Consider the following 15,519-nt stretch of genomic DNA (forward strand, 5'->3'; position numbering starts at 1 on the left):
ACTTATTTTTATACAGCAGTGGCCCAAAAAAAAATCTTATTTCAAACCCCTCTATGATGTAGAAAAATTTATTATTTTGCCATAGACTGGATAAAAAATTACTCCCACGTAAATAAGTCCAAATTTAATTAATTTATTCATTATGGATCATTAACATACGCTAAGAATATAAAATTCGGTTCGATCACATTAGCTTCAAATTACACGGAGAACTATTTAATATGAAAGTTTCGCTACGTGAATTTTCAGAGAATCATTATTCATAAGATTAATTTTCTTTCTGAACAATAAATTCTTTATTTTACATTCACTCGAAAAATGGCTAAAACTTCCGATTATTTCCAGTTCCATAAAATCACTTTTTTTATTCCATTTTGTGGGAAAAAAAATCATTATTTTCCAAATCCCATTTTTGTCTCATTTTTTATTTTGTTGAATCTTGATCAAGAATAGATTGTACTCAAAGTTGAAGCGTGATACGAATTCATATTTCATTTCCGTTCAGGTAGAAGCCAATGCTGTAGTAGAGCTACGTACGATACATCGAGAGAAGAACAAGTTATTAATATTAAAAGCTTTTATTTCCAAATGTATTTTTTCATACACATATATACTGTGTATTATTTCGGTTCCGAATAACATCGAGATTTTTTTTTGTTGAAACTGTGGGATAAAAATCTCTAAAAGAAAGAAAAAAGTTATTCCAAGTTCACGAATGATTCATGTGTATGAAAACTGTGAAAGAAAGTCTCAAGAATTCAATTTCCTAAAAATCAAGCCACTTTTATTTCTTATTTTTTTCGAACTTTTCCATTCCTTTTTTTCCTTATTCTTATTCTTGTTCTATAATCAACTGGAAAGTTTTGTACTTGCTTATTGGTGACCAATATATCGAGACTCCAAGTCGATGGACCGAAAGAGATAGGAAAGAAAGATAGAAAGAGGGAGAGAGAGAGAAAGCGTGCAGAGATTAAACGCAAAACTTTTCATTTTCCTTCTCCCAAGAAAATTCCGGAATAAAACCCAGAGTCAAAAAAGGAAAAAAGAGGGCAATTTTAATTTTCGTTTTTCTGGAAGGATGAACAATACACGGAGTCGGTCGATTCTTTTTGAGAAAGTAAAACGTAGAACAAAAAAACCGAGATCGAGATAGTTTTCAGGAAGGAAAAGAAATATGGGAACTCTATTAAAAGTTTTAAAAGAAAGATTGACTTAAGTTTTAACGAAAATGAAAATTTATTTCCGGAACTTTCATTTTACTTTCTGAAAAAATTTTGAAAAAAAAAAGAAAGTGAAGGATATGAAAGATTTATTATATTCTGCATATATTTACTAAATGCACTGCTTATGTGCATGACCCGTTCGTGGTTTGTTCAATTGTTTTCTTAGTGCAGATCTCGTGCTATGTGTTGATCTTACTTGTATGGAAGTCCTGGTGATCATAGGAAGATAAAATTGTATACCTATTTCGGATCCTCTCCTACTAAGACACACATGTATCTCCTCCATATTCCTCTGCGGAACTTCTAATTAATGGATACATTTGAAAATGTGTGTGTGTGCGTGTGTTGTGCATCGAAGGTCACGTTATTTTCACAAGACCCTGGCTCTTTTAGACCCGTACGCACAAATTGTGTGGTTTGCTTTTCTCACTGTATAATTTTGTTTTTACCACAGCGAGTTAAGTCCTAGCTTAAAAAATTGTGTACGTTTTGAGTTTCAAATATGATGTGTGAACTTTGGAGCTTTCTTCAGAGAAACCTTTAAAGTTCAACTCTCACGAGATTTCTAGGTTGGCTTCCAGGTGAAAGTGTTTCCGGAAAAAGTGTGATTTATTACGTCAAATTTAGCAATCAAATTCTGAAAAAAAAATTTATTTGAGAAAGAATATACCTTGCATCATCTTGGCTTGGAACGAAATAAATTATTTCTCAACGAAAAAAATTGAAAATTAAAAAAACTTTAAGCAATACAAATTTGATGACATTTATGTTTTTAATGCACAGTATGAAAAAGTATAAAAAATACAAAAACATGATGCTTGGGTCTGGAAGGAATACTGATGATTCAGATTCAAGACTAAAATTTCACGAAAATTACTTCTATGGTATTCAATATCTATTAATGGACAGATCTTTATATTGAGAATTGGAAAGGACGATTGTGCTGATTGTTATATGTTGATAATTAAACTTTTCATTGCCTTATCAGAAGTCATGTGCCCGGCCCTTCAATATTCAATGTAGAGATTTCCCAGTCTTATGACCATGTCATTTAAACCAAGCACAACTCCTGTCTATCCGCATAGGCAATTTACCACCGAATGTGTTGTGCCGAATGTGCGCTTAGATGTTTAACAGTTTGAGTACGTATCTCGTGTTGTGCTGTTATCTAATTTTTAAACTATGTGTGAAGTGCAATTTTTGAATATTTGTACCGTTGTAGGTCTGTTGCTCTCTGTGGGGAAACCTTTTAATCGAGAGATCGATACGCATTCGTGCCTTGGAGTTGGGAAGTTCATATGACTCTGTTGGATACTGTACTGGCAAATGTTTATCGAAAGCTTTTTAACAAATTGAATATCTGCAGATATTTTACCACCCGCAACACGTAAATTGACGACTCACGGCTAAACAGCTTGTGTCAAAATTTCATCTAGCAAAAATCAGTACTCACACTAATCCTTTGCACATTGTTTCTCTAGTTTCCTGTTTTTTGAACTATACTTAGAGTGTTATTATCACGGGTTTTCCATTTATTGCTCAAGTTATCGAAACAAGTGCATCAACACAACTCTTGTATTTAGGCCTACTCACACCAACCCCTTTCAGAGGTAAGCAATCGTCTTTCCGATATTTTTAGAAATACGCAGTCTTCCCGATCATATGAAAAAGTACGAGTGCATTTTACGTTCTCAATTGTACAGAATCTTTCATGGGGAAATCAAGTTTTCTACGCATTTTCGGTCATCAGATCTAAATGACTTTTTAGGCCTACGCAGTAATAACACATTTGTAACACTCATGTTTCTAATGCATTGCAAGGGGTACGCAAGCCTTACGTGGATATAAAGAGACTGTACCGGCTCTTCTGATGAATTGGTACCGGCCGGTAGGCGTGTTTTAATAAAGTATGCGCAGTACTGATGTATTTCTGTTGTCAGAGTTATTCTTGTTTCGAATTCTACTGGTGCTATCGCCTCCCTTCTGTATTTCGAAGTGGAGATGGTGAGTGCTTGAATTTTCTTGTGATGTAAGTATCATGTTAAAGGTCTGCCTGCTCACTCGGGAGAGACTTTTTTCAAATGGAAGACCCGCTCGTACGAGTTGGGGGCAACTAGATCACTAAACCTGACTCCGACGATGTAATAATAAAAATAACTAATGCGTTCGGGTCACTCATACACCGAGAACACACATGTACCACGTAAGAAATTCCGCAGAGGAATGTCTATGGAATGTTTATATATACCAAAACAGAACCGATTTTAATAGGCGTGAATGTTTGTAACGCTGCTTTCCAACGGAGGATATTATTTATTGTCAGGCATCGAGTGCTGTTTCACAACTTTAGTTTGTATATAGTTTGTATTTGTTTTAGAATTGAAGAAAAAAAGTGGAACAAGTTTTTTATAGATCGTGAGAAAACCAACTTCTTGGTATCGATTACGAATCGGACATACATCCTATTTTCTTGCTTATCATCCGTATGTGCGAATTGAATTCGCCAATCATGAAATCATAAGGAATAGAGGTGGGTTGTTGGTCACGTTTTTGTAGAAAACTATTTGAAACGCAACCTAAAATCTCAAGAATTATTGTTCTACTAATTAAATTTAAAAAAATATATATTTATATTTATAGACCGGGAATAAAAACAAATACACAAAATACTCAGTAGTACCACATTGAAAAGAAATTTAAATATGTTTTTCCCCCCAAACGTATAACCCCCCCGGATCATACGTAAGAAAATATGTTAATTATCAATGTTCGGAAGAGAGTACGTATATAGAAGAAAGTGTGGAAGAAAGACAAGATTTAAAAAAACCAAGGATGCAGTGAAAACAGAAAGGATAGAATTCAAGAAAAGACCCCCCTATTCGTGTCAATTACTAAGAGAGAAAGGAAATTAAATATTTAATTTAGACAGCATCTTATTGCGGCGCAGATTTGTTCGAGAACTTTTAAATTTCCGAGCTTTTCCGAGCCATAATGAACTCAGCGAGCCAAGTAATATTAATGGCTCCTTCTAACCTGTGTTAGCTGTTGCTTGTGTCAACTTAATTTAACTCGTTTGCTGCAATATCACGCGTCATCTACGAGCAAAGTTCGTGATTTAAGTGTAGTTTTATGGTAGGTATGACTGAGTCACCACACTCGAGGATTTCTACTCCCCTCTCCCCCTTATCCAAGTACTTTAATATACCTTCCGAAATGAATTTCGTAGTTTATTCTCATTATTATTCAGCTCTCCGACTGACTGACTGCAGCTGGAAATCCTTGTAAATTTAATAAACGTTAGTTCCATTTTGACCTTTTGGCAAAATTGGAATTTTCTCGTCAGAAATCCCTGCCTCGTGCGTGAGGTGTTTCGGGAAATTGAAAACGGATCTCTTTTCGGTGGCCACAAGTGGCTACCATTAGTGAGATATTTGTTGGAATAGAACAAAACAATTTAACAGGCAATTATGTTCTTTTTGAAACGATTAAATTTGAGCTATTTTTATGCAAGATGAGAGATTTAGTAACATGGCTCAAAGGGGACGAAAAAATTATGTAATTTATCGTGTTTTTATATGTTTAAAAAAATCGACTGGTTCAAAAGTACATTATTTTAAAGAACCATTAATATTGAAAAACATTGTATTTGACGAAAAATCATAAATTTCGTATAAAAATTTACTTTTTATTGAATTCATTTTTTCCTGTTTGCTGTACAGGGTGCCCCGGAACTTACCAACAGTTAAAAGGAAATTGCTTATAGTTGAGGAAAAAGTTTTGGCTCCTTATATATTAGACGGTCGTAATAAGGATGGTAGGAAGGTGTCATATTATTTGTAAATCGTACTAACAGACGGTGCTGTGAAACAAGCAGTTTTCACTAGACTATGGATGACAAAATATGTTCGAAAATACCAACCTTTTCCACCTTCATCTCACGTCTTAGAAGTCAAATGGTATTATCTCTGCGAGTACATAAATTACGGGAATACGACTACTTATTGATTAATAAACGGTTATCTGTTCATGTTTTTCTTGAGTGGCTTTGCTTTTTTTGGTGCAAGGACTGGGATTTTCTCTAGCTGTGTATCTGACCAGCACCTCCTAGAGATAGATCTATCTTATGAATAAGTAACGTTTGTTTTGTTTCTGAACCTTTATTTGCCGGAGCTGGCATTATCCTCAATTTATGGACATGAGTGTAAATTTTGTAGCTAGCTCTACAAACCTGTTGCCAGGATTTCAACATATTTTCCTAATATATATATATATATATATATATATTTTGAATCGCCCGTTTATATAAAAATGTTCTATCAAGGAAGCACGAAGGACGACATTTGGAGGGGCATAAATATTATCCTCCCGAGAAATTTTGAGTTACCACCATTCTAAAAGCATATAAAGGGTATTTTCCTTCGATATTTTTATTTTTTTCAATGATATATTATTATTTCCCCGCAAAATTTTTTGGTCGGGTTGGGAGGGGGACAAGGACCCCTCCCCGCTTACGCCTCTGCTTCGTATATACAGGTGATACATTTATACGATGAGGACAAAAATTCCTTAGAAATTTTAAAAAATTCAAAAAAACCGGAAAAATAACAGCAATGAAAAACGGTTTGCAGGGTAAGTTCGGTTACGAGAATTTTCTTAAAAAAATAGCTTCAGTTATAGAAAATATACGCAAATAACGAACAGAATGCCTCCAAATCGTTTATTACAGCAGTATGTGTTCCACATGACCAGCAACACAGGGGATAACACATTGCAGGAGAGTCACAAATCCAGCAGCTGCAGCAGGTCCACATACACGGTTTACAACGGTGAAGTGGTTGTGGATTAGGAGCGCAAGTTCTTATAACCGTCTCATTTGACTATTTCCACCGAAGTTGCTCGTACCAGTGTCATCTATCAGCTATATTGTGAATTTTTTTTCCCTATCAAAATAATTACTGTGACCTCTCTAACGATGCTAACCATGCAAACCGTTTTTTATTTCGGTTATTTTCGCGGTTGAATTGATATATTCATTTTTCAGACTTTTTGTCCCAACCCTGTAGGTGAAAACCTTACTGAAATGCATTCTTGAAACAATTACACCATCCTAAATGTCCGATTCATAGAATATACGAAGTGGTAATCTTTCGAAAGAATACAACATTCAACAGCATTCTTCTCGTCGAACTAAATTCTCCCATTCAGCTTTTCTTTTTTAAAGACCATCCACCGTATATATATATGTATATACCTTTCAGGGGGGATGATGTATAAATATCTGTGATGTATAAATATATACGTAGAAGAAGCAGCACAGATACATCAAATAGTAGATACATACTAGACATCTGATCGTAACAGGAACGGGAAAAAAATCCTCGGTATCCGAAACATAACATCAGGGTGATCTTCATTTTCTTTTTCAAGAAATAAGAAGAAAAAAAAACTGAACATTTTTCGCTATAGATTCGATGATTCTTGTTGATGGGAGTTCTCTCCAAATGGCATTGAACAAAAAAAAAATCACATTTACTATAGGGATTGCCAGAAATATCGTCGATCGATACATGGCATACAGATAGACGTAACGTATACAACTCTATAAATTTTCTTTTGTTATTTTTATATTGTGCACAGTATACACCGTCTGTACGAAAAAAAAATGTTTCAACACAATTTTTTGCGGTCGCGTTTGTTGTATCATTTACTGAACATCGATGAAGCTAAACACTATAAAACATCTCTAATGGCATGCATCGAACATTTGCATAGTACTCGGTGGTCGCTAGCCGCAAGTTCGCGTCTGGGCAGTATATGTGTCCTCTTTGAACGTTTTTGTCGCAAAGCAGTCATATATATTCCGGGATCTACAGTTCATTGGCAAATCCGAACGGCAGCTTTCGCAATTTTGCCTTTTTTTTTATAGGTTTCACCGATATGTTTGTGCGCTAACCCCTCGGTGTGGGACTCCCCGAGGTAGAATTTTTTTTTTTTGTAGTCATGATGCCGTTTCCGTTGCACCCCTGTATCAGGAAAGTCCGGATGAATCGGCAATCGCACCATCGGGTTCAACACCTCTAAATACCCTTTGGTACTTTAGGCTAGTTTCAATAGATGAGAAAATAAATATGCAAAATAATATGAACTCCACATTATTAAAATTATATACTTGGTTATATTCATATGTTTCGCTTACAGCTAAATAATTAGTATTCCACTTTTGAGAATACTTGGCAATACTGAAAAGGGAGAAAACGAATAAAATACAGAATACAGATAAGTTTGGGGGCACCTTAAAATGCCCCATTCCCCTATGCGAAATGGATAAATGCGAAAAATAGGCACTGGTCGTATTGTTTCTATTTCATGATAAGTTTTCGTCATTTATCCCTGTTTAATTTTTTTTTGCCTCGTCATTATTTTAATATAAGCAAAACGATTTTTCTATCAAAGTTTATTCAAAACGGGAAATTCCGTATTAAAAATGTATTAGTAAATAAACGATTGCATAGCTATTCAGTAAGTAAGAAGTTTCCAATCCAGAATTTTTTTTGTTCTAAAACAAAAAAATGGCCGTTTTTATATCTCCTTATGTAAACAAAAAAGAAACGGAAAGAATTTTTGAAAGGACTGAACAACAATAAATTACCACAGATTGAAAGCATATAGTTGAGACGACACTTCATTGTATATAAAGATATGAATATTCAATATACAGGGTGTCCCGGAACTCCACGTACAAACTTGGAGGGGAGGTAGAGAATATCGTTCAGGAATCACAATCACGTAGGAAAGCATGGTCAGAAATGTTACCCTTCAAGTGATAAAGAGCCAAGACACAATACAGAAAGCAGTGTAAAGCGCTTCATTACCCAAAGTACAGTACAATAATAGTTACAAGCATCACAGGAATTGTTCAAAATTTCGCCCATTGGCACTGATGCACGCATGACATCTACACCTCATGGGTTGCCGAACATTTTTAACGATAACAGGCATTTCGCGGATCGTAGCAGCAGCGACTGAAATTCGTGACACGAAGCCCATGTCTGAATATACTGGTGTTTCGTAAACAATGGCCTTCAAGGCATCCCAGAAAAAAAACTGGAGCATATAAACCAGGTGATCTGATGACAGGGGCATGCCCAATCCATCTACTTCCAAATGTTCGTACAACGCCACCTATCCATTTCCGACCATGTTTTCCTATTTAATTATGATTCCTATATAAACGCTGTTCTCGACCTCCCCTCCAAGTTTATATACGTGGAGTTCCGGGACACCCTGCATATACAGATGACGCAAATAATAATAATGAATTCATGAAGTACTTCCTACACACGGTACCCCACTATGTATTGCATTATTAATGATTCAAATTTTAAGTCTTTATTGTTATTTAGGTAACGCACATTTCATGTATGAAAGAAAACCAAAATATACAGATACATGTTTATGGAATGTGCATAAGAGAATCCACGCTTCTCCATAATTAAAGTACAGTAATACAATTAAGCGCAATGCTGTGATTGGAAAACCAGCGAAGTAGTTATATTGTGTTGAAACACAGTCCTATGCAGGATACGAATCTAAAAAAACCATCTGTTTAAAAATCGCGATTTCTCATTAGCTATAATGTTATTTTTAGTTCTCTCATTCTAGTTTACTCACACCTTCATTCCAGAGTCAATTGCAGAGATTTTCGAAACCCATGAAATTATTTCTGATAATTCGAATGCCTAAACCTATCTTACCCTTATCAGCGTAAAAAAAACAGGATCTGTTCGAAAACTTTTGAAGGCCAGCACGTCAAACTAATGGGTCTGCAATTAAGGAAATTTATCCCATCACAAGTTTATAAAAGTCCAAGTTATCAAACAGTACAACAAGATCCTCATTACACAGCATAATCTGTCACAAAAGCTATATTTTAAAAAACATAGATTATAAGAGGACCAAATTTATGAGATTACAACCCGAAATCTGGGAAAATACACACACATGTCATCAGTTCTCGGAAACTCACCCTAAAGAAACTACTTTTAAAATGCAAATAAATATTCACCTATTTTCAGCACATCATTCAAGTCTGAATTTATTTTATGAGCTGAATAACAAAAAGTAAATAAGTATTCAGCTGGCTATATAAGAGTGTCACAGTTCACGCGCAAACGTACTTGTATAATTCTATCATAACTCGCAACACATGCAATCTATATGTTACGGTAAATGGCATAAATTGTCAATCGTCTCGGTATGTTTGAAAAACGTATCACTTTTACCGCCTATTATGTATAGTGCATAAGCTTAATTGATAAGAACTTAGAAAAACATTGTAATTTTACATGATACTCAAACGTAACGTGGTTAATTTGATAAAAACTTGAAATTTATCACTTTCACAGGTGTTTATACATAATTACCCTAGTGTAGTTGGTGAATTCGATACTTATGAAAAAAAAAACCAAATGAGTCTCGGTTGTATGCTTGATAGATGTAGCCTGACCCCGATGTAACGAATTTCTTTTTAATGGACCTCACGGTATTTAAGTAATTTATTTTTCCTAATCCTGTCCCTGAGCGAATCTGTTGAATGAGAACTTGTAAAAATACGCTAAGTCGAATAATGTGTTAGATGGCAGCTCGTAATATTGGAGTACGACCGTGAAATTTGTAAAATTTGAGTTCATTATATCGAGGTCAGACTTCAGAATTCGCCTAATAGGAGTTATTTCGTGGTGTTTGAAAAAATTCGTTGAATTAGGATCCATTATATCCGTTCAGACTTGGCGCACAACTACGGTCATCTAAATAATAAATTTTATCATGACAAAGGCGCCGATTTATTGCATTTACCGATACACCAAATAGCGGTAATGCGTAATAACCAGAAAATGTGATGAATTTAGTACGATTTATCATGTTTATACAAATGACGCTTCGGGTGTGATGCATAATCACAGGTAAAAGTGATAAATTTAGGGAAATTTACCAAACTTACCAAATTGGTCGGCGATAATTCGTAATTACTGGATTTATCACTTACATTTACCGTAACATTTTATACTACCACTACTATACCGAATGAATACCCCATCAAATTGCATCTCTGGCTCCTCCGAAATCGGTACAACATGTAAAATCTGTTTGAACTCCGTATCGTGTGAGTTAATCATCAGTCTGAATAACAAATGAATTCTCTTTGAATCTAACCCCGGCAGTAGTTTTATTAATAATAAGTACTTGATTTCAAAAGAAAAATTGCACTTAATCAATGTAATGGATTCCCAGAGTTGTTTTTTTTTTTCTTAAATATGGTCCGTTCAATATGAGAATGGTTGTTTCTAGCAATAAATCCATCATGTTGCGAAACCTCCTCCTGCATGCAACTTTGAGGAATCGCAATTTCGGGGGAAATATAACCAAAGGTTTAAACTTGACAGGATACAAGTTTTGGTCTTTCCAATGAATAAGTCAATAATAATGAAAATGTAATAAGTCCATTAGCAGTCACGGTCGTGGAAATTTGTGTTTCGGCTATTATAAATTTCTAATGCTAAATCAGACAGTGCTGCTACTGATTGTCGCTGGAGCGAAAGTTAGGGACGGGTGTATTCAGACAGATATGGAGTGGGAGGTTTCGTCATATCGTGCCACTTTGTCATTTCATAACGGTAACGACGTTCGGCGAATCCCGAGCAATTTATGCAAATGACTCCAAAGCGTTTATAATTAATGAGCCTTGAATACTCATTACGAATTGTGATTTCATGAGGCAATGGGAAAACTTTCCTTTTCTGGCCGGTGATTCCTTTTCGATATCTTCTCCTCTTTGGAAATAAAACTGCTGCGAGATCCCGGGGATCGCGTGTGGTGCTTTGCTGCTCTTTTAGGATAGAAAGCTGATTAATGTCCGCAGTGATTAAAACGGAGAATGCGACTTAACGTTAACTAGATGAGAGTTCAATAAATTAGAATTTCTTCTGTTCTAGGAAGATAAGCTGCAGTATTCGTTTTGTCCTCCGCGTAGGATTTAAATTATTTGACGCTTTCTAGGATCAAACTTATAGAGGGAAAGAGCCTGACGGATAATGTATTCTTCTTCAAAGTAGGGAACTGAGTCTGAATGTAAATACTAGAATGTTAGATAGTCATTCGTTGATTGCAACAGTTTTTAATTAGTTTTCTCGGCAACTTGAGATCCATTCCCCTTTTTATCCTCGTCAAGCCGTATCTGAAGTATCTGAAAACCTGACGAGCGTATAAGGCTCGTGAAAAGTCGTTGTTGAGATGAGAGCTGAGCTAATCTGCAAACGTACTTACTAACTAGCTGAGAAATTTTATTCAAAGGGATGAAAAGCGAATAAAAAAAAAAGATTTACAGTTCCGTACCTTAAACATCACATAAGAGAGAAAATATAGGGAAACGGCAAAACACTTGTTCGTTGTACTTTTGCTCGAACTTCTAAACAACGGAGGAGTATTGCGTATAGTTACTGCTTTCGTTAAAGCCATGCTTGTTGCGGAAAAGAGAACTTTATTCTTATTACTCGGAGTGCGCTTATTTATTTTACTCAAGAAAGTTAGCTTTACCCAGCTAGCTTTTACATAATGAGAATGTCAAGAAATATTCGCTCCTCAACAAGTAAATTTCTAGGAACGTGGATTTTTAGTCTTGATATCATTAGCAGATGAATACTTTAAACGCAGCGATGAAAGAATTTTGCGACTTTGTTCTACCAAACTTAAAAAGTTATACTGCAACGTAGGAATACGCTGCTTGTTTACGTTAATTATTTATGTAACGTGCAATTTACCCGTTAGTTTCACGATTGTAGTATAGCTTGTTGCAAGTGTATCCTAATGTCAGATTGGAATTTTTCAAGTTTGTTTAAGGATATCAAACTTTGCTAACTTTTCTTAATATTATGTTTCTTAATATGACGAATAAAATCTCCGGTTTTTATCAAGAAAAGAGCGACTATTCAGGTGTCAGACCATATCGTCTACCACGAGCGATTCAGTAAATAACTTCCCATTCACATCAATACATATAGTTATGATAGCGGTATACTTATTTTACAGCACTTCACTTAATAAGACTGCCGAGAGGAAAATACGACGTTGCGTTCCTATAATCGTAATGGCTTTCGTACTGATAGAAGTTTCTTATTTGTCAAAATGAAAGGATATGATTAATCAGAAACATTAAGCAAGAAAAGGAAAACGAATAAATATTATTTCCCAGGATAAAATACTTAATTAGTAAGGTAGCGATTGTCGCGTGTATACGTCGATGAAGTTTTTTAGTGAGAATGCTAAACGGAACGCCTGTCTGAAATATTGTAGCTGGTTGCATTTAATGCACGTACCAACATTCAATGTTCTCGGTTCGAATTCTTGCTTGGTTATGGTTGTCTTTGCCCAGCCGTTTGAAAATGGTTTTAAAATGTTGCTAACCTACCAATTTTTCCCTTGGGAGTAATGATACAAAATAAATAAATACAAGAAATAAAATATTGTATACAACTTTTAATGGGAATTTCTGTTGACAGAGGATGCCATACTATATATACTCCAATTCCACGGTCATTTCTTACTGCCATCACCGTTGTAGTGAGATTTGATTTTTCTTACAGCCGGAATAAATATCCCGGGCCGAATGTGAATCTATAGGATAATCAGTACTATTTATTTGGCTGATTAAAAATGCATACATAGCATTGAGTTGATCCAATGCTAATTTTAAAGAGCGATACTACGAAAAATCACTTGAAGATTGTTACGTTAAAATCGCAAGTTTTATTTTGAATCAAAACCAATATTTTTCTGCATCAATAAATGGGGAGAAATGTTCTGTTTCTTTGGGGTCAATTTTAGAGCTCTCACATATTTTTGGACTTCTTGTGATTTATATAGAGAAGCAGTGGTTCTAAAACTTTTTCCCCTCCTACTCCCAGCGCAATATGATTTACTTTTCCACACCAACTTAGAAACCGTGATTTGTTATAAAATTTATCATTGTAATTAATTACATTAATCATCTATTAATTAATTTTATAAATTCTTTTAAATATTATTGATTGCTATTTTTGGCATAGCTAGCAGTTTCTTTTGGTTTCTTTTCAAGAAAAAATTAATTAGTTATTAAAAAAACAAGAAAAATTTCTCAATACTTGAAAGAAAAAAAAAATCCAATAATTTTTTTTCTAAATTTATTGCTAAATTAAAGTTATTCCATCCAGAACAACAAAAAAAATAAATGTTTCTTTGACACTTGATTAATGTTTTTTTTTTTTTTTTTCAATCATGATAATGACACGAGGTACGAATATAAACAAACCGTAAAATAATTAGGGTAGTATTGATATTTCTTCTCATTTAAAATGAAAAGCAATAGGACAGTTAACCGCAATTTCTGCGAGCGAAAGCTAAAAGGTTAGAATTAAAATGTCGGTATGGTACATATTTTCTGAAAAACTGAAAAAAAAAATCAGATTTTTTTTCCCACATCTCCATTATAATGAATGATGAGTCCCCACTTTACAAAAAAAATTGTTTTACCATATCGTACACTCAAAAATGCTTCACCGCATCTCCGGTTAAGAACCACTGAAAATCTATCATATCATCTATATTTATATGAAAACAAATACATTCTCAGAAATATTAATCAGATCCTGACAAACAACGATCCTGATAAAAAACCCTTCATCAAGGGCTGATTACTTTTTCTCTTTTTTTGCGTTTTTCAATTCATATAAAGCACACGAATATTCTCACATGATTCAAACAGCAATCTAAAAGAGACGTGTCGTTTTAAAATTTCGCTACCAGTTTTAGTTATCCATATCACCACCTAAATATATATACAGACCCATCATTTTAAGAATCAGAACTTGCACGATATAATTTTCTTAACGAAAAAAAATCTTCACATGGGGTATTTAATGAGGCATTCCAACAATTACAGAGCTTGATTCAGTTATGTATATGCAGTACATTAAATTTCTCGAATTCTATTGAATCTATAATTATCATTGTTTGTTGCAAGAAAATTTTATTCTCAATATTTCAGTTGAAAAAAAAATATATATTAAGAGTAGGAGAGAGAGCAGATGGTGCACAACTTGTTATCATCCAATATTTCTCACACAATTTCACACAGTAACGACCACCGCAGAACTTTGCGGCAGTATTCTCTCTCATCTTTCAACAATACTTTTCACATTGTTTTGTCATCGGAAGCGTTAGATATATATATATTTCTCCATTTTTTCTCCTTTTCTTCATCTTAAAAAAGAAGGAGAAGAAGTAGTGTATCCTTTTCGAAAGTAGTTTTCTCTCCTATTGACTCTTCGAACCCATTATGCTACAGCCGCCAGATTGTTTTCAACGAACGAACGGAAAAGAGTTTTATGCTCTAGTGGCCAGATGTTTTTTTCGAAAAGAAGATTGTTTTTCCGATCACTAGGAGCAGTGAAATAAAAGCACACACACACACATATACTAGTAAAAGAATAGGAAAAAAAGTATAGGAAAAGCAACACAAACAAACAAGAAAACAAAACAAAATCCAGAATAATATATATAGATATTCTTTATTCACTTCCATCTTCTTATTTTATTCCTTTTCCCCTCTCTCGTACGTATTTATTTTACTTTTACATTTCTTTCCTTTCCGTTGGAAAGGGACAATGTCTGTAGTGAAAGTGCGAATGAGTATTCCGTGACGTCAGCAGCCGGTGAATCGGATTGAGTTTCCTTATTATTAAGGATTCTCTGTGTTCCGAGGTGAGATGGAGGAGAGGCAATACCGAACGGTACTCTGAGTTTTTCTTATTTTCTTTCTTCACCACCCCCAATGGAATCGGAATCAACTACAGTTATTTGTTAGAGGTTATCTCTGAAGTGGTGAGAAGTACAGCAACTCATTCCATATGACGCCGCACATCTACTTTTATTTACTTTGATTTTCTTGAGAATTTTTTTTGTTTTTCCTATATCAGGGATGTGCTGGGTAATGATTCTTCCTTTCTATTTCTGACATTGCTCCCATTTTTATTTCTTTGTGTTCTCTGCTTGCGTTATAACTATTTTCTTATCATCTACATAAATGCATGTGCCTCACCGATTATAGAGATGTAGATTTTTCATCAATGGCATTAACTGCTATGGAAGCGCACGTAAATCGTCACGAGTGAAAGTCGATGTAAGGGGAAAACCTCGACTCTCTCCGAAGGTGGATAAACCCAATATTAATCGTTCTTCATTCAACAGCACGTTTGAGACATTT

The 15,519-nt window shown here is 34.6% G+C and overlaps 1 protein-coding gene across 1 annotated transcript in view; it reads left to right on the forward strand.

The window, feature by feature from the left end:
- Positions 1–15,519, forward strand: part of LOC149082964 (cell adhesion molecule Dscam1-like) — a 148,451-nt gene that overhangs the window by 15,069 nt on the left and 117,863 nt on the right. The window lies entirely within an intron of this gene.

This window comes from Pholcus phalangioides, unplaced genomic scaffold (assembly GCF_987345545.1).
Source record: "Pholcus phalangioides strain wild (caught in Gottingen) unplaced genomic scaffold, Ppha-v1.0 ptg000009l_1, whole genome shotgun sequence".
In the NCBI taxonomy this organism is placed as follows: Eukaryota; Metazoa; Arthropoda; class Arachnida; order Araneae; family Pholcidae; genus Pholcus; species Pholcus phalangioides.